Below are 21,397 nucleotides of genomic sequence, written 5' to 3'. Positions count from 1 at the left end.
TTTATGGACTAGATTCATTGACCTAATCCTCTAGACCTTTCTGCTATAATGATTGATTTCTTGTGATGTACATACCTATATTGAGTCACTACATAAACTACTTAAGACTATAAAGTAGGTAATAAAATGTAGTGAATCGAGTTGAATATACCATCCATTCATTCAATTAATCTGGTCTTTATCTTCACGGCTGAACGCCGTTAGTAAGACTCTAGTCTAAAGAGTGTTGTTCCATTAATTATGGACACTACAATAAAGTATCCTTTATACGTACTTTTGCGTTATTAATTCTCAAACGTTATACAGTTTCCATCCATCCCGTTAGTCATACATATTTTAGACTTTGTAATGATAACAAATGAAGGACTATGCACTCTATAAAGTACTTCACAGTCAAGATGGTGACCGCTATCTACACAGCGATGGCGTTCTGTAGCCCGTACGATTGTAACGAGTCGAACGAGGAAACGGATTTGAATTAAGCAAGGTAATCCTTTCCCTGAACTTAGATCTCTAGATAAAACCATACAATTTATCATATCTCGCACTGTCGATTTAAACGGCTGTCTAAAATAAGCAGAACAACAGCCCTGACTGTGCTCTTTTATGTATCCCCACAGAACGTGCTCCCTGACCCATTCTCCTCACCTAAGAGGATCAAACTAAGATAAGCTAAACGAGATTCCTCGTCGAGCTGGTCACCAATCTCTACCAAATAAAAGGTGAGCTCGAATTTGAAGATAATCACTCTATGGTTTAGTAAATCATAACGAGATCGATTCAATAGTAGTAATAATAGTTCATTCCGTCGTAGGTACAATTGAGCACCTTCTTCGCCACCACAGCAGTCAGACTACTAAGAAGGATAAACTCCACCTGAAACAATGGGAACTTCATTGTAAAGTTACTCTACACTGCTAGAGACCTCCCTTTAGAGGTAAGTCACCACTAATTTCACCGCGTTCGTCAAGTGGGAGCTAGCCTGCCTACTTTGACAGTAAACCAACTGATATATGCAAAATAATATTGCAAGTCCCAGTAGACTCACTTTGAAGCCAACTATGGATTAAGATGACATTTTCCTGCTTCACACAGGAACAAACCTCCTAAACAACCACTCGCCCCGACAAGACTAGGTAATGAGTTAACCTAGCCGTGTCAGATAAATTGAATTTATCATAAAGAAGTAATGACCTTCTATAGCTTATACTTTTCTCTCTTTTGTATCTCCCTGTTCTATATCAACAGCTACAGAAAGAACATTGAAGTTCAATTCTAAACACTGCCAACAAGATTCATCAATTTAAGAGATATGCATTGATAGCACGCTCTAATGTTGTTGTTGTTGATGTTTTTTTACTGTAATACTTGCAGACACAGTGACACAACTCCTGAAGAAAGTTCCGTATAAAACTTAGAGAACTGAAACATGTCGAGTTTTCTCCACCTAGATAAATTACTAGACTGACGAAAAAGTTGCCCTAATATAGGTTCCATGAACAGTGCAAGTTAGCAATTGCTCCCTGCCCTGGTCATCGAATCATATATCCGTCAACTAAGACAGATGTTACTAGATTGTTTCTAATCTAAAGTGTCATGACTAAATGGACTGTTTTTTAGACAGCGTGTAATTGTTTTATGCCAAGTGAATGGGGACTAGCCCAACGCTTTTTTAAGCTAATGTGTGTTTTCAATGAAATTGATTATTAAAAAATAACTTTGTAATTTTTACAGCGCAAATTTAATGAATTTTGACTATAAATTGTTGATATGAGCTAACTACCTCTAATGTACAATAATAGATATCCTCCTCCAACATGATCCCTTGGAAGCAGTGTTGGTGGTTCCAGGACAGTCACCTCTTCCATAGGTTCCACTTGCATCACACTCAACTGCACAACTGCCAACCACATGGTTAGTGCTGCTACACCTTGGCGATTTGCCCTTCAGGTGATATAGGCCGCATTTGAGGTGGGGATCTTATTGAATCAAAGGGATGCAACATCCTTTGTTGTCGTCCACAATTTTAATAAGATATATCTGTTGTGGAAGTGTGAGCACATACACATGGATAAGCAACGGCCACCAAAACTGCCATGGCAGAATAAAGGGACACTACATTATTAATCTGGGTAAGTGAATGGATACAGGTGAATGAGCTGTCTCCAGATTCCTTAAATATCCCAGCGCTGGAGAACATCTGTCCAGACATCCAAACAGATGTGTACCCATCCTCTATAAGATACCGAAAACATCTTCATAAAATTTCCACATGTATGCCCACATTGCCACCAGTAGACACATAATTCAAAACATACTCAACCAACACTGATACATCGAAAGCAAACATGTAATGCCCTTACACCATACATGGCATCAGTCAACCATAGCTTCCTACCCACATCCTTGCAATGCTCCATTCCCTACTGGCAAAACCCATGTGCACATGGCTAAATGGCAACTCAAAGTAATGCCACCTTTGCCTACCTCAAATAATCCCCCCTTGAAACAACACCCATAAACATGGTTAACACACCCATACACACCATGTACATTAATTAACATCATGTGTGTATGCTAAAACACAGAAGGTGCTAAGCAACAGATGTGTTGCCTAAACATGTGAAACTTGTGCAGCTCTAAACATTTTACCACCCTACATCAACCCTAGGCCACATAGGTACATTGATAATTAAGGCATCATACTAAGCATCACAATCACCTGAACCATGCCCATGTGCCCCCTTCAAACTGGCCACTATCACTATGAGCAACAGACTGTTCCCTAAAACCACCTGACAGCCATAGGACATACTCAGTTGGATATCATGTGATAGCCAAAGGTGCACATGCCCAAAGAAGCACAAAACAACACATGCAACAGCAGGCCAAGGCGTGGTTCACATGAAACAAAGATCTGTTCAATTGAATAATAAAATAGTAATGTATTACTGCAAACCTATATGCAAATATGGATCATAACAAATGTCAAATGCACTAAATTAAATAGAATAAAAGAAAACCTAATACTACAGAACTGTGTACATAATTCAACAGGATAGATCATGGACATTGCTGACAATGCCGGTGCCAATGCCAATTCTCCCTCAACATCCGCCTCTTGGAGGCGGGCATCCATTGTTTCATGGAGGGCTTGCAGGGACTCCCCCATCCTTGACTCTATCACCTCTGCTGCCCTGCAACACACCTCCAGAATGGCAGCAGGCACCTGCAACAACCTCTCTGTAGCCTTGGCGCTGGCCCTGTCAATTGCCTCCTCATTTGCCCGCTGCCTCTCCTCATCCTGCTGCCTAAGGAATTTCACCTGCTAAGGCACCTGGGCATGCACCCACCATCTATCCTCCTGCAGCACTAGCTTAATGTGTGACCCTTGTGCCTCCTCCTGGCAGCTATCCTACCAAGGATTTGCTTCCTCGCCACCAACATCTCCTGCTACCTGGCAATGTGTCTCTGGTGCAGGTACTCCCTCCTATTGCATGACAATTTACTTTCGGGGAGTCCTGCACCTGCCCTGTAAATCACTTGACTTGGGTTCCACCACAGCCTGTTCACCTATTGGTTCCTGGAACAGCTCTGTGACCACCTGATCTGCTTGTGTACTGACTTCCACCTCCACCAGGGACACAGGCACATCCAGACTCTCCAATGGCAGGACATGGGAACAGGAGGCCATGGTGTTTGCTGACATGGAAGCCTCAATTGAGTTTGACTGGGGCACAGATGAGAAGGAGGAGGAGGATGGGGCCATTGCAGTGGCATGTCCAGAGATGCCACCGGCAACCAGCGATGTTGCCAGATGTGACAACTAACCGTGATGCTGTCAAATCAAGCAGCTCATGAGTTGAATGAACAGCATCACAGAGAGATGCCTGCTGCCTCAAGTGACACACCAACATTGGCAGCACTTCAATACGGATGGACTCATTGGCCATAAGTGCAGTAGTTGTCTAGGTGGAGGCATCAATGAAGGAGGGTAGTGCTGCAGCAGATGGACATGGGAAAGGAGGATTTGCTGACCCCTCCACAGTGGACTGCCTAGGCTCCTCTCTCAGGGCCAAGTGTGCAGCCTGCATGTTCCCCCTTTTAACCACACCCAACACAATGGGCAGGTCTGCAATGGCCTCCTCCTCAAGGTCCATCAACCCTGGCACCGCCAATGAGGTCTCCATGCCTTGGGTCATTGTGTGATTATGCCACCACTACCCTGTCCCTCTGCTGATGAGGTGTCCTTCACAATGATGGGATCCAGGGGCTCCTCCTCAGTAGCTGTGCCATCAGATGTTGGTTCTTCCCAGGCACATTGCCCTCCAAGGAGGTGTATGTAATTGGGCATGCCTTGGGTCTGCATTGGCATCTGGAGACCCTGACTCTAGCATGCAGCTCAACAGCACAGGTTGTCCCCTCTTCTTCAGCTACTGCCACTGTGGAAAAGGGAAGATACAACATAGCAATCAATCAAAAATGCAAATGCATGTTCACTCCCCTCAGGTGCATACGTGACCCAAGTGTTTCCTGCAGGCAGGTCTCTGAAAGGGGCACCTGATCACATGTCTCTGTGGCACCATAGTCACATCTCCATTCAACCACCTCTTGCTACATGCATCCCTGACAGTCTAACATGAAAGTATGCAACAGGTACATGCACCCATTGCTGAGGACCAAGTTGCAATGCTGTCAGTCCTAACATGAAAAACTGTTATGATGACATACCATGTATGCCCCTCATTGAGTGGCCTGACCAGTCCAGATGATTAACCAGATTTTCAGATGCCCTACATTGCCATGACAAGACATCCAAATACATGTGTTAGGTCCCACCTGCCAAGTAGATACAATTCAATTATCATTACCTAATTGAGCAACCCTTAGAGGAAGACTCAAAATCTCTATCTGTGTTGTGTCCCTGTCCATGGCCTTGCAGTCAGCATTGCACATTGCATACACATGAGTACTCATTGTCACCCAAAGCTGCCAGGCATTACTCCAAACCCTTTCAGCTTCACAGATAAGTGAATGAGCTTGAGGCTGCAGGCCAGTTACAAATTGTGCAACGCTTATGCCATTCAAAACAATGCCTTCCTCAATTCATGCATACTCATCCAGGACATTCTAAATCTGTGGTACTGTTCACCCTTTGAGAATTTACCAGCTGCTTGGATACAGGCCTGCAGGTCAAGGGCCTGTACATGAAGTGCTGTGTTTATCCTCTCCAGGATCCAGAGGTGAAGCAATTTCACTCAATGGCGGTCTGCATAGTGCACCTTCACGGTAGCCATCGCCGCAAGGGCCACCTTCACCTTCATCTGGCTCCTGATCCGCAGGTCGCCCCAGTGCTTATTGGCGTTGTCCACATGATGGCCTGCCATTCCCTCTACATTGATGGCATCTGTGATGTCCTTCCAAATCATTTTACATCCAGACTCCTCAAGCTGCTTCTGTGGAATGAAGAGGGAATTATAATGGGTCAGGACCTGTTCATCCAGGATGCCAAATTCAGCAGCAGAGAAGTTGACATCCCTCAGACTCACCACTTTGCGGGTGCTGGTAGATGTTGCAGTTATGGCACACTTGAGGCTGTTGGGGTGAACCTGGGCCTTGACTTTCCCTAAACTGTGGAGCTGAGATGTTAATATGGAGGTGTTGAAGTATGTGGCAGATGAGGTGGTCATAGAGCCTGCCAGGGAACCTGCAGAAGTACAGGCTAGGGTACAAAACCAGGCAGTGGAAGTGGTCAGCAACCAGTGACACACTACCAAGCAGCTGAATATGTTATGTACAGAGGCAAAATATGGCAGGAGGAGGCACACAAAAGTCACAAGGCAGGAGGAGCAGCAAGGCACAGGTGTCTCCACTAGATCCATGAGGCAGCTGTGGCAAATTCAGAGGAATGGCTCTGCATGTAGCTTTTGCATCTCACACAGCACATGCGCTTATGCTGTGTGACATTGTAAATAGTATGCTCATGCATACCTCACACTTGTATGTCTGTTTTCGAACATGCACAGATGCAGCATCTTTGCGGAAACACAGCTTACATTTGGTTCTGAAGAACATTTTCCCTTAACTATTGAATTGCACCATGAGTGAGAGTGATTCACGGAGAGGACAGGGGTGAGGGCAGAAGGAAGGGTCCACCTGCAAAACGTGCCCCACTACCACCATGGCCCACTAGTACTAATAGGGGCCAGCCTGAAAAGCAGGCACAGGAAGGACCCCAGAAACAACCACAGATTTGGTAAAAGCGGCTACCAAGGAAGAAGCACTTCACTGAAGTGGAGTTGCAAATCCTCATCGATTATGTAGGTGAAAACCATGTCAACCAGTAACCTTGGGCTGGCAGTACCCATCCTCTGACCCAACAGTGGAGGCTGCGGCAGGAGGTCACAGATTTGATAAATGCCTGTCGATGAAGAGGCACACTGCAAAAAAGAGGTCCACAAGAGGATGAGTGATCTCACTAGATGGGCCAAGGCTACTGGTTGTGGATCACCTCATGTTGAAGAGCTGACTCCATTTGAAGAGGTCACCAGTATCTTCATCGCGAGTGAGACGGCATGGACACCTATGCTCCCACATCAGGTGATTGCAATGTGCGCATGATATACATGCGTTTATCACAACATGATATGCAATCAAATGTTGCAGTACTGTTGGTTGGGGTACTTCTCTCCCATCCATGATTACTAAAGTAATGCATCCATGGTCAATTCCATGACATGTGCATCATAGAAAGTAGATGCTTTATCTAGGTTTCTGATTGACATTGATCTTACGGCACACATTACTGTGTACAGAAAATCTTTAGTGAGGTCTGTACACCTATATGTGCCAATGATCTGCAAGACACATGTCATTGGAGTTACTAATAGTGTCATGCTTGTGGATAGTGCAGTATCAATGCTAAATTTGGCTCACATGGAATCACACTCAGCAGCGGATGATGTCTGAAGATCAATATACTGGCCCTGCCACGCTCTGAATATGGATGAGCTACATTGGGCCTCATTACGACCCAGGCGGTAAGGGGTTTACGGCAGCGTAAACAGCGCCGACCCTTACCGCCTGAGTACGAGGTCCCTTAGCGCCATGGAGGTTTTAACACCTGCTTTTAGCAGGTGTTAAAATCCATGGCGCTAAGGGACCATGGAGTTAATTACGCCACCGTAATTTACGGTGGCGTAATTAACGCCTTCCCCACTCCCATTATGCCCTATGGGGCAAAATGGGAATGGGGAAGGGAAAATGGGAAAATGGGGATTTACCGCCCCGCCAAGGTTGGAATGGGGCGGTAAATCCGCCAACCACCAGGGCGTAAACGTAGTTTACGCCATGGTGGTAAAGTCACGGCCCAGGCGGTAACTTACCGCCTGGGTCGTAATGAGGCCCATTGTCTGTGACAAGCTGCATGAGGGGTTATACTTGACAGAAGTTGTAGTGGTTGGCCGAACAATATCTGATATGTAAAGTTGATTCCACATTTGGACTGTCAGTAATTCAGTTGCCATGCAAGTGTACACTGGTCATATCCATGTTGTTTGTAGTCTCCTCACACATGATAAAGATGTATGTGAGACTGGGTATCCACAAATCTGGCCATGGGCAATCTGGCGAACAGAATGATCGGGATGTTGGTAACACAAATTCCTGCATGCTTGTTTTGACAACAGGAGAAAACGTAATACTTCCACATGTTGAAAGTATGCATAGAAGAAGTGGAGAATGGTGTCAGCAATGAAGCACAGAACTCCATCTGTCTACTGTTCGATCTTCCACTCTCATAAATGTCTGTATGTATGTATGTGTGGTTACCTATTCCTCTAGTCTGAGGCTTGATGTAGGACCTAATTTGCACCGACATGATTACACAGTGCATTGAATGTTACCTGTGCCTTCCACATTACAGAATGCCCTGTTTCAATGTCTGATTCATGTGTAGCAGGCCCTTTTGTGTCTGTATGCATTTGAATTTAAATATGCATGTTCAAATGCGTAGGGATGCCTCTGATTATTGTTGTCTGACTTTTTGCAGGTGAGGATGCAGTGGATGAGGAGGAGGATAAGGAGGAGGCAGCGGATCAGGCACAACCATCCACCAGTGCAGCCTGGGGTGCTGTGTCCGGTGAGAAACTCTCCTGTTGCAATCCATCATCAGCAGGCCTCCTAAATCTTCTTCTGATGATACTAACAAATCAATGTGGAAGGCATACTGAGAGACATGGTGAAGGAACCAGCACTGAGTAGTCTGGATTCCATCAAGCTCCTTGATCCCTTGACACTGCTGAGTCTGAGGAGGAGAACAGGGCACCCTGAGCCTGGCAGTGGAGAGTCCTGCACTAATGGTGGATTCTGTGTCTGCCGCATTGGCTTCTACCATCGTGGAGGCAGCAGCGGAGGGTTGTAGACTACCAGCCTATGACAGTGCACTCACTACGACAGGCCTGGACGTCGGCATTCCAGCTTGGTAGGTCACGCACACTGCCAGACACTTGGAATGGGAGAAGTAGTTGCTACGTGAAAGTGCCCAATGGGGCAAGGTCCTGCAAAAGATGGCCAGGAAAATCCATTGTCTTGCTTCAAAGATCATCTCCTCCATGCTGCACACTCTGCTGAACTACACTTATTGCAGCAGGAGAAAGGACATGCAACACAAGAGTCAGGTGACTCGCAAAGGAGGGTTCTGCATTGAGGAAATCCCTGCATGATGGGTTTTTGGCCTCAAGTGACATCCTGCGGCAAGAGTTGGCCAAACCTGCATAAAAAGATGTTGACCTCAAGGGAACCCCTCTGTCAAGACATCGATTACTTGAGACAATCTCTGCATGTGGAGACGTTGGCCTCAAGGGACATCCACCACCAAGAGGTGGCTGCCTTTTGGCAAAATATCAACATCCAGTTGGAGACTTCAAGGGTCAGCATAGATGCTGATTCTTTGGCCACTCACTATAGCCATCATCAGGACCTTGTTGCAATTGGGTTTGTCAAGCATGTGTATCACGGCGCATAAGTTATACTCAGCAGCTGTCAATGATGTCCCCCCTATTTATGGATGCTCCTTTCTCATCACTCCCGCAACTGCTAGGTGCGGCACCTTTGGCAGCACTGAATCTGCACCTTTACTACACATGCATCACTCTCACAAGTGACTCTACACAATGATGACCAGGCTTTGCCCATGCATGGTCACAGTTCCCTACCCCTGAATCTAACATAGGATATGGGTTCCAACTGACCTATGCAGGTGATGCCATTGGCAATGTCCCCACAAACCCCTATCCTGTTGACACCACCACCCCTTCTTCATGCACACTGATGTCCAGAAGCCTATGGATTGAGTAGGGATTTTTCTATTTTTTCCCCTGTCAAGGTGGACTGTATTATTTACTCATAACAAGTCCATAATGCTCTAGAGGGCAGGGACTCAACTGCCTATGCTACTGGGCATAGTATTGAGCTAGGGACTGTACATACGGACATGCTCAGTGAAGTTAACTGACGTGGTCATCAGAATTGCTAATGTCTCCCACATACAGGTTAATATGACATTTAAACATGATGTGTGTAATCTGTGCATTATCAAACCAAACAGAGGGACCCAGAATGAATGAGGATACACCAGGTATTCGCATAACCATCTCTGCAAAAACATTCACTCACTTCATTGCACAACAAATGAGAATGCCAAACGACCCATTACCTGAGTATAAATCTCATTGGTCAAAAAATACTGAAAAACATGTATCTTTTTTATTTCAAAGATAGATTTTCTTTTTTAAATGCTTGCCTGTTTTCCGAAAACCTGTAACCATAAGTATCACACTCAATGTGGCATTACACATACAACTATCACATGCACATAAATAAACAAAAGAAAGTGATTAATCAAAAATGCATCCCACAAACACGACCCAACTAAACACCTACATAGTGTTGCCATAGTGATACCCGGTATAGATAACACATACCTCGCCCTCTTATAACACATTTCTCAAAATGCAAGATTGTTGCACAGTCTTATAGAACGTATCCTACTGCTTCATATAAGCCCAAAATGTTTCTGTTCTTATGAATATGAGCATTGCTCAGCGGGACCTCTTTCATCAGTCGGATGGTAGTACAGAATTAATCTTGATGTGGTGGATAGTTGTGTGTTTTCAGTTTCATCTAAAGGTGTTCATCTGTCCCAAAGCACTCATGTTGTGCTATTTCAAAAGAGCACCGCTTAGTATCCAGGTGCCTCAAAATGAAGCCAAGGATCCCACGGGACAAATTACTGTCTCCCACTCACAAAAGGATTAAAGAGTTGTAAAAGATCGATTCAACTGATCTTTCCTCCACTGGTCTCTGTGAGAAATTCTTCTCAGAATGGGCTTGCTTGACGTTTCCCACAGGCTGCAACTAGTCTGTGGTTTCCTGATGCTATGATGCAATCCGTGGATTAGTTTGCTCATGGGTATCACATGAAACTGACAACTAGGGAGCCGGTAGATGCAAGGTTCATTGTGTAGTGCACAAACTGGTTCTTGCTTTCCCTACGGTGTTCTTGCAGGTTGATGAAGGAGTGACAGTGCATGCTGCCTGTGAATTGGCATTTGGTTCTGCTGGGGTGGGGTGAGAAATGTGTCTCTTCACAGATCTGTTGGTGAATAATTGTGTGTTTCTGTTGCTGCTTATGAAGTAAGTGTGTCTGATGTCTGTAAGATATTGTTTTACACAAATGAAACATGCGTTGAAGCCACTTACATTCAGGGGTAAATTAAGTGGTTCTCATGACTTGTTTCACTATGGATGGCCTGTGTAGGATTGTCATACAGCAAATGTATGAGTTCCTAGATACGGGCGAGCCCAGCAGCAGGACATTTTGGACTGCGCATTGGGTGGCAGTTGCCGCAAAACAGCAGGGATGTTGAAGTACATCTGCCTCTACACGTTTTGGCTGTGCTGTCATAGGATGATGATCTGGCAATGGTGTCAGTATAGTCTTCACAAGGCAGGAAACAACCTTCACCATTCGTGGTGTCAGAGTTGGCACAGCATGTTGTACATGTACATTTTATTTGCCAGTGATGTAGTGAAGCATGTGTGGATGTGCAGATGTGTGCATGCTGTGCATGGTGGGTCCCAGAGGGAACACAGTGCACTTTGTTACTTGGGGATATTTGGACACTGCACCGGGCCGACGGACAGTAGAATAGGGTGTCTCTGAGCACGCATAGGCCATGTCTGCTGGGCAAACAAGGTTTTTATTTGGGAGTTTAATATGATGAGATGTGGATGGGCCTGTGGACATGTAGTACTCAGCTTCGGCGGGAGGAGCTCTAGCAACCTGCTACAGTTCCGGCTCAACTACGACGAGAGGGGCAGGCGAAGGAAGCAAGCATTACAGCTACATGGGAGGTAGGTGGGGGAGATGCCCATGTTGCCTTTTTCTAGGGAGCAAGGCAAAGTAACACTCCAAAATTCTATATTTGGCACAGAGAGCTAACAGGGGATTGACTGGAAATGGGGGTGTGACAAGGGCAAGTGTCATAGGGTGGTTAACACCAAAGGGTGAATAGATTGTGTTTGATCCTGCTATTTTGCAAGGGGACCTTTGCCTCCACAGACCTCTGACAGTTGTTTCCTGCCCCATTAGTGAGGAGTGAATAGTAACAGAAAGTGGGGGCATGGACCCTGAGATATGTAGATGGTGGGCCTTTGTCCCATTAATAGGGCATGTACATGGCAGCTGGCTGAGTTGGTATCAGCCATGATAGGTCAGGTGAAGTGGAAGGGGGATGCTTTGGAGGTGAGTGCACTGGCACAAGGAGCACCAAAGAGGTAAGATGCCAACCCAGAGTAGGAAAGTGCAGACACATGGAGAGAGTGCCAGCTAAAGGGAGCGGGTTGAGAAGGGATTTTATATGGTGGTTGGTGCTGGTGAGGGCCTTGTTAGGGATCTGGGGTGCTGACAGAGGGCGTGTGTCTTATGTTGATGGAGTATTTGGCAAGAGGACAGACAGTATCGGGAGGATAGCTCAGGCGCCATATGCTCGTCTTGAAAGCGAAACGACTCAGAGCAACACGCTTCGAACCCCCGGTCCGCACTTAGAAACCTATGGATATTAAGCGTGTTATAAATAACCCATTATAATTACAATTACAGAGAGCAGTAGGTGTTGAGGTTGGCAGAGTGGAGTTGTGCAGGACTAGCAGCAATGGTGCAGTGGAACCGAGCATCAAGATGGCATTCAGGTGAGCTTTAAACTGAGTGGTCAATGACATGTCAGGTGGGTGGAGTCCAATCAATATAACCTTCCAATTCCGCTGTCATCTGTTCCTCAAGTTACCTAGACAGCAGGTGCCCTAGTCTACCACTTGACACCCGTTTGTTTAGTAACCTGTCCTTGACCCCATGTAGTATTTCCAGTTGCCATTGCAGGGATTTACCATAGGTCGGCCCTGTCCATGCTCCCTGTGAGATTCAGATAAGCTTCAACCATGGTAGAGGGAAAGCATCCGGGAGATAAAGAATTTCAGCCAGTGTCTTTCTATGCATCCTCCCCTTCCTGAAGGGTGACCTCCTCATTTTGACCTTAAAAGTAATATCTTCAAATTTAATGATTAAAGAAATTCCCATCTAACACAGTTCAAGACATAATGCTATATTTGAGGCGCTGCATGAGCGGTCCAGTTGTAACTTTAGAATGATATTATCTCTTTCATATGATATAATTACTGTACTAACTCCATATCTCTAACCTCCATATGTAGCTGCTGGGACTGCTTGAGCTCTATATTCTTCCTTTGCAGGACTGCTTGCATTCCATCCTTACCACACAGAGATGCTGCCCCTCGCCTCTCCGAATCATGCTAGAATGAAGGCAGCTAGTGTTTGATGTTCCTTCCCTTTGGTGCTCTTAGTGAACCACACATGAGTCAAAATGATCCCCCCTGTTTACTGCTTCACTCATCAAGGTCTGGAAACAGAACGCTGTCTGTGGGAAATAACAAGACATGTAAACCTTGATGGGTACACATGTTACAGAAGAGATTAAGATGGCGTGGGAGCGAATACAAGGACTCCTATCTTCTTGTTAGAGACGTTTGGTGTGTCAGCCTCAAGTACTGCTTTAGATATTGCTAGATCAGTGATATACAGGCAGAGTAGGAGGGGATCCAAGGCTGTGCTTGTCACACCTCCTTGGTCACATAGAATGGACTAGTTCTTTCGCAACCGGGCCAGAGTTCACCAAGCAACATGTCCTGAGCATAGCCTCTATTTAACTGTTAGCAGCATGACAGTGCAACATCATTCACAGAGTTTGCCATAACTGGGAACAGGGACCATGTAAAATGCAATTTTCAGGTCAAAAAGATCTGGTTACCAGGGGCCACACACTTTGAGAGTACAAGTCTAAAAGGAAGGCCGGATTGGCAAGCTGATACACTTCTGGAAGCCCATTTGCAGGTGATGTGAGATAAGAAGGATGTGTTCTCCGAGGTTTATAGTCACTTTTTTGAATGTCATATTTTCGAATGCCATTTTCTGGACACAATTTTGATGCCATTTTTTTTTCGAATGTTTATTTTTTTTAAAAAAAAAATTAAATGGGGGCATCCCCCCAAACCCGCTTTTTTAACACTTTTTTTTACTTACGAAACCAAAAAAAAACATAAAATAAAAAAATAATACATTCCGAAAAAAACATTTGAGCAAAATGTTTTCCACAAAATGGTGTTTCGAAAATAAGTTTTTGAAAAAATGACCGGATACCGTTTTGCGACTAGAGCGCCAGTCAGGACAGCAGAACCTTCCCATAAACCCATGCCTGGTAGTAAAGTAAGAACATGGGTCATTAGCAGAAAGACTCTCCTGTATCCCCTCAATGCTTTCCAGACAGTCATGCACAATTGATTTCAGTATAGGGAATCTCAACAGGATTTATTTACTTAGAGGTGATCATGAACAGCTGATGTGTTGGGGCTCTGGAGAACCTGACTCAGAGGTCCCTGTTGGAGGTACAGTAGCATGTCTGAAATATTTTTTGGGGATAATAGCGTTGCTGCCTGTGGGTCACATAGGAAAAAGAAGGGTTAACAGAGTGGATATTCTAAGCTGTTCAGAGATTCAAATATAAGTGTTTACTCCACTGATTTTGATTTTGAATTTGTTGGTATCTGGAAAATCTACGTGTATGGATAATTCCTATTGTTGCGACTTTCTTTCAATACAAGTACCATTTACTAGCACTTTCTTGTAAATGTCACCAGCCAGCTCCTAGCCAAGCTAATTCCCATCCTAAGGCTTCTATACTTGTGTATGAGTCTTATTTTGTGGCACAGTAACACAGATATTAATGAAACACAGGGAGACAACGTTCAAGAAACTTTGACGTAACTCCTGGGCATCCAATCAAACTATTCAAGTACATGTGTACATACAGTCCATAAATTCGCTCCCTGCAATATCCCACAATGCTTCTTTTTAAAGCAACGCCAGTGCAGCTGCCACCAGTTTGTGTTAGCTCCTTGTCTGCAAGTGAGCGCCTGGACGCCCTAAGGCTTTATAACATAACACAACATAACAGTGATGTCCTATCTGGCAGGTCAGCTGATTATTTTATAGTTGCAGGTCTTTTCTTTGATTCCATTTTGGTGCAATATGATTAGATCTCAGCAGCTTCATTTAGGTTAGGTGGATAATGCATTCATGTTTCGTTGGCTTGCAATTAAAGGTTTCATAGCAGTGAGTCAATATATATTGCTTCCTTTTACAATAAGCATCCTTATGATATCATTCTAAATGTGTTTCCATTTTAAATGTAAATGATAAATGTAGATTATATTCACTAAGGAATTTTCGTGGGGGAGATAATGTGTGTGGACATGAGGGCAGTGCATGGAGCACCTGTATGCTCATGGTTCCAACACTGATGGCCATTCCACATGGCCCTCGTAATGGAATATTTTGGTTGGGGGGGGCTTCATGCACATGACTCCTAAGGACATATCAGTAGTATTCCTTGCATTTTTGGTTGTACTTGTTGATAGCAGCAGATGTCCTAGGCAGATTTCTTTTAAAACGACAACATGTTACACTTTTTCCATGACACTTTTTCTATCTATGGAAAATGGGTAAACGAAATGTGCAATGTGCACTTCATTGCAATGCCCCATATTTAGGGATCCCAATATGTGTACCCACAAGACCCCAGGAATACTGTCTATTGTTTGCCAATTAGCACCTAACATGTGTGTTGCATCAACCCCACCTAGAAACCAATGTAACCTGTTCCAAGCTTTCTGTCATCCAGCTTTTGATGTTGTTCCTGTCACATCAGCCCCACCTGGGAATCTGCACGGCGGCTGAATAACTCTCTGGTGCTACGATCTTTCCTTGAATACGTTGTATGGGATCCAGGAGTTCGGCACATAGTTTGCTTGCTTTTGGCATTCACGAGAGTGCGAGTCGGTCACTTCTTAACTCGCCCGAAGTTATCCATGGAAATGTTAAACAACGGAACAAAATCTTGCAACGAGTACACGTCACCTCAACATGAAATGGCCAAATCCAGCAGTAATTGACATTTTAAGCAAGAATGCTGAAACTGCTTTTTATATACGCACATAACCAGCCACGCATGCCCACACACACTCACCGTACATGCAAAGCAAGCACACCTTTCAACATAGGCACCCCAAGCAAGGCTTTACGTGTGCCAGTGCTAGCTAGGGTAGAGTCCCAGCAGTCTCCGAGAAGGGCTTCTTAGCCGGGGTCCTGCTGGGGCTCAACCCTGACTAGCCCCAGCTGCACCAAACCCTCAGGCAGCCCTTTTAGCCAAAGCGCTGCTCGTATAAAGGACTGCCTGCAAGTGTCAGCACTTCGGATCAGAAAAGAAAAATCCATCACCGTCTAATCCAAAGTGCTGACACCTGCAGGCAGCCCTTTATCGAGCAATGCTTCAGCTAAACTTGCTGCATGATGTCTCTTTATTCAGAAACAGGAGGAGGGCTGAGTTGACTGGCCTCTTCTTTTGTTTCTGAGTAAAGAGCTAACACGCAGTGAAAACCCTTTAACTGAGCATGGATAAAGGTCTTCCACTGCATGTTAGCTCTTTCCTCAGAAACAAAAGGAAAGACCGGGCAACACAGCCCTCTTCCAGTATCTGAATAAAGAGACATCACAAAGAGGCAGCCCTTGCATTCGAGGAGCTGCATAGTTAATGGGATGCCTGCAGGGGTCAGCGACATGCTGACCCTCTGAGGTTGCACATGCTACCCCTGTGGTCTCCCTTGCTTCCCCTAAAAAAAAAAAAAACATTGAATTTGAGGCTCCTGGGCTGTGGCCAGCACCATGTGGCTCTTTGTTTCTAGAGTGGCTGGTTTTCTTTTTCAGGTCTCTTAAAAAAAAAAAAAGGAGGTTCCACAGGTGTAACGCTTTGAACAGTGACTCTAAATAAGAAAGAATATGAATTATTCATAATTTGTCTTTCTGGAATTCTATACAATTATTTCTAGACTCATTAAAGGTTTACTTCCGGCACACTTCAGGTGGTGAGTCAATGATTTAGTCTGTTCTTGAACACCTCAAATTCACAATACAGACACAAACTTCCTGAAAGCATTTATAGTCGAATAAGCATCCATTTCAGACTATAAATGTTGCTTTTTGCAAGTTGCAGTTATAGCATGTTTTTTTTCTGCCGTTGTCTCTGTTTTTCTGCCGTTGTCTCTGTTTTTCTGCCGCTGTCTCTGTTACGATCATCGAAAGACATTCCATCTCGGTGTCCTCGGTCACTTGACAAAATCGTTTTGCCTAAAAGCATGTGTACAGTTTATAATTGATTGACCGTAGCACATAAAGTGGCCCTTGATTTCATTGTGCCAAAATTAATGCTTTGTTGTAATGTTTCTAACTTTCCCATCTCCCTGGCATGCTGTTCAGGATGTTTGTTTGCATGAATGAGGTAACGAGTGCCATGTGCTCTGCTTTCAAGCACAGTTATGAACCCTCCCAAAGGTATGCATTTTGCCAACCTCTGAAGCCGGAAAAGTAGATCCACACAGGTTTGACACGTGGCCAACTTTGCACCATACCTGCAGATGAACTGGCCCGCTGTTAAATCTCAGTTACCCGTTTAATGGTATCCACTACAGAGTGTAATTTGCTTTCTGACTTTGAGAACATTCAGACACGTAATTGCTAATTTTACTATAGCCAGTAAAATAGCTATAGCTGGTAAGATAGCTCAGTGGTTTGAGAAGTCGCTGCTGCTATGTCTGTGTGATCTGTAGATGACAAGTTTGAATCCCAGCAAGGCCAACTCAGCCTTACATCCTTCTGAGGTTAATAAATGAGTACCAACACAGGTTGGGTGATTTTGTATGTATATTTGTTCTTTATAAAGTGCTTAAGTGTAAGTGCTATATAATAGCACATCATTATCATAGCCTTGCATGTCTGCTTGCATTCACACTAATTTGGCATGACATTATATCACATTACTGTGATATCGTAACCGTATTATTCGTAGTGTACCTAGGAACAATGCTATGTGCTGCCACTTCCTGTTTTGTCAAGGGGTGAAATGTCATGTTCCATCACTTCCCGTGATATCCCTTTTGCGTGGGGTCAAATGACATCACTTACTGTGATGTCATCCGAGGTCAAGGGTCGCGTGATGTCGCTTCTGCCACAGCTGGCATTTTGGTGAAATGACATCCCTGCCAATAGCTAAATAAGAAATGTAATTTACGTATATCTGAGCCCAGACGCAAAGAGAAATAATTATTTTTACCTATAGTGCAATAAAAGATGTGCACCAAGTGCTCCATGGGGGGCGGCGGGGGGGAATGACGGGGGTCCCCCGATCAAGCTATCTGAAATAATGAATATTTGCTCTGACTCAGTGTGTGATATCGTGCATATAAGGTAACCTGCCAGCTCTACTGTAACTCACCAGCAAATTATGAGCTGCAGCAAGTGGCCTTTCATTGTGTGAAAGGTTCAAGTGGCATTTCAAAAAACAAACTATGAAAAACACATTCCTGACGCAAAGCAAGTACCCCCAAATGTATTCACGTCTTCTAGTACATGAGGGCGCAAGCATGCGTTTCTACAAAGAATTCGGGTTGCTTTGACAGAGAAGGGCCCTGTCCTTCTGCTGACCCTCTGGAAAGTATGTAAACATGTTCTGCTCGGTGGAATAACACTGCTCGAGCAGAAGATGACACACACTGAAGGGAAGAGATAAGTGAAAGAAGAGACGGGCGGGCTGCACTTGAAAGAGACGTGTACATCATCGGGTGCTACTGCCGAGCTCTTAGCAATTATCAACAGAATTACTTATCAGCAATCATATTTCTCAGCAGGTATTGGGTGGTCATTTTTTTTCTACGCATTTTTGTCCACAGGGGCATAGGAAGCAGCGGGACAAAAAACATTTCTCAGAACTGCAAAAGAAAGGCAGCATGTTCTATCATAGCGATTAAGGGGCTGATGTGCCATACATGCGTGCTTTCAGAACATTCCCCAACACTGTGCATGCTTCACTCAGTGCATGCATACCAAAGAATACTATAGAATGCTTACTACCTACTAACTCCTACCAATCCTGGAGTAAGTGAGAGTTACTCACAGGAGCTACGTTACATCAAAAGCTCTCTCCTTTCTTATGTCGAGGGTAATCCAGAGTTACCCATGCTAAACTCGATTGTGAATCAAATTTAAGTCAGGAGTAGGTCAGAGTTACTCATAGAAACTACCTTGTGAATCAATAGCCCTCGCCACTTATATAAGTAAGGAGTAAGTCAGTTTCTCATATTAACATCTTTGTGAATCTGTCCTTAATGCTTAAATTACTAATAGGGGGTGAAAATATGCAAAAGTCCTCATTAAAAGAGGTTAACTTCAAAGTACCAAAATCTTACCGCCACCCGCTTACAGGTGCAAAGTAGAACTGCACCATGCAATTTTAAGTATACAAAGCGCAATACAATTCCAGCAAAATGTTATCTGCCCTTCATTTCTGGCCACGGCTCCATCCAACACACCAGAGCCATGGTTGAGGGTATGACACAGTCCACACAATCACGCTGCATCCACCTGGTTGTGCATAGCCATATAGACATGCCACGCAATCTGCAGGAAAGGCAAAGAGTCGCTCAGGAATTGGAGCCATTGACTGCACCCAATTTGTGCTACAACCGCCATGAGAAACAGAGCACATATATCGGAAACAGGAAACATTGGTATTATATCTATGTCCAGCTACAAAATACACCATTCACCAATCCACCAGACAGTGGCATTGGGAATCTTTGCCAACATGTGGCTAATTGGTGAGTATCAACCAGCAAGCACACACAAACACATACATGTGCTCACATCTCACACATACACCCATCAAATTACAGTCACCCAAATAAAAGGACTGTTTTCTCCTTTGCAGGGGACAGTGCCTACCCGCTCTCACCATTCATGATGAGGCCCACCAGGAATTCTGCCAATTCAGCTGAGGCCCGCTATGATGTAGCTCTAATTGCCACTAGGGGCATAGTGGAGCACACATTCAGAGTGCTCAAGTCCCGCTCTCACTCCCATGACCACTCGGGTGGAGTTTTGATATATGCATCATCTGTTGCATGCACCATCATAGTGGAATGTTCTGTGCTGCATAATATTGCCACATGTCTTGGCATACCAGTGGAGATGCAGGAGGTGGTTGCATCCTCAGCCAAAGGTACCACCCATTCCCTTAGCAGGCCATATATCACAATCTGTGTGGAACACAAAACCCAAACTGACATTCTTGATGGTGTTCAATGATGATGAAACCTGTCAACTCCAGTTTGCCCATAAATGACACCATGAGAATGCCTGCCTTGGATTGCCAAACATTGTGTGCCCCATAACTGAACATATACACTCCCACCACATCTACATATTTGACATAAAGTGCAGAAACCACAACCAGACTCATTAAAGTGCTAATAGAAGTGTCTTTCCTAGTGTACAAATCCTGATAACCTGCCCTCTCGGCCTCATAGACTAACAAAGAAGTATACATTCACATTACTACATGAACACTGTAAATCAATCCCCAGACACCCAATTCCACACTCACCAGTCCCCCCTCATCTACACCCAATAGGTCCATAACAATTACCCAATGGCTTTACCAGCCTGGCACATGAATCCTTGCCTGTCTGCCACAACAGCACAAACACCATTATTTCACAACATAACAAACCCTAACCTTCACCCCACAATTACACAACACCCTCAAAACCTGACTTGAGGTCATCTCTTCACCTTCCTGAAGCATCAACAAGTACATCTATGCTGCCCTGTGAACCAACCTCCATTCCTGCACAATCACTACTGGTCATCACTGTGTGGCCCCTAACAGCATTTGTCCCCCAATACCCTATTGCTTACAGGTCCACCTTGAAACTACCCACAAACATATGCAGCCACTTGTTTGATTACCTCGCCTCATCCCACAGCGCCCATCAATCGTTTTCTATAAAAATAGCTTTGCTACTTTGAAGCTCATTAATAACATACATGTAGCACTGTCTCTAAACATCACCTCCACCCACACAACCACACTCTCCTAACCACCTCAAAGATGTTGCCCATTAATACAACTGTAAAGGGCCTCCTTCCTGACCCCAACAACCCCACTCCATCCCAACCTCACAACATCCTTCTGCCCATCACCCCACACTCACTTGAAAATCCTAAAAATACAATCCTAGCCAATGTAAGTTCCATTGTCATCCTGGACTAATCAATCAGTCTCTGCATGCATGCAATTACATGTCCCCTCCCCCTTACAATCTGCATGATGACAATCTTTATAAATATTATTAAACATCACTCTAATAACAATAATGTTGCATTGTAAGTAGCCTGTAGACTTCCGGCCACAGAGTTCTCAGATCATTCATGTACCCTCATATGACCACATGCTGCATGTTCTCCTGGACATGGCAACCTTCAGCGTCCACCTCTGATATCAACCCACGGAACCTCAGCCACTGAAAAAGAGACAAGCCATCAGTGTCACAGTTAGCTTTTCAGGCCAGGTGCCGTTCCATTAACATAATATCGTTCCTTAATTACCTCAGAACAAAACTCATTCAAGGTTCACACACACCCATGTCCTGTTGCAAGTGCCTTTTCATCATGTTCTCCACCCCTTACTTGTCCACATGGAAGTTGAGCTCCCAGAACACCCACTGTGGCCACCATGCGGTCAATGTAACCACAACTGAAAGTAAATACACAAAGGCAATGCAATGACCATCCGTCCTCAAACCATCTGGATAATTCACTTGAGTAAACATTTACTGCTGTCATGCACTGAAACCAGCTACAACAGATGCACCA

The sequence above is a fragment of the Ambystoma mexicanum genome, chromosome 10, assembly GCF_040938575.1.
Source record: "Ambystoma mexicanum isolate Mex_15411 chromosome 10, UKY_AmexF1_1, whole genome shotgun sequence".
NCBI lineage: Eukaryota > Metazoa > Chordata > Amphibia > Caudata > Ambystomatidae > Ambystoma > Ambystoma mexicanum.
Note: the sequence above shows the minus strand (reverse complement) of the source record.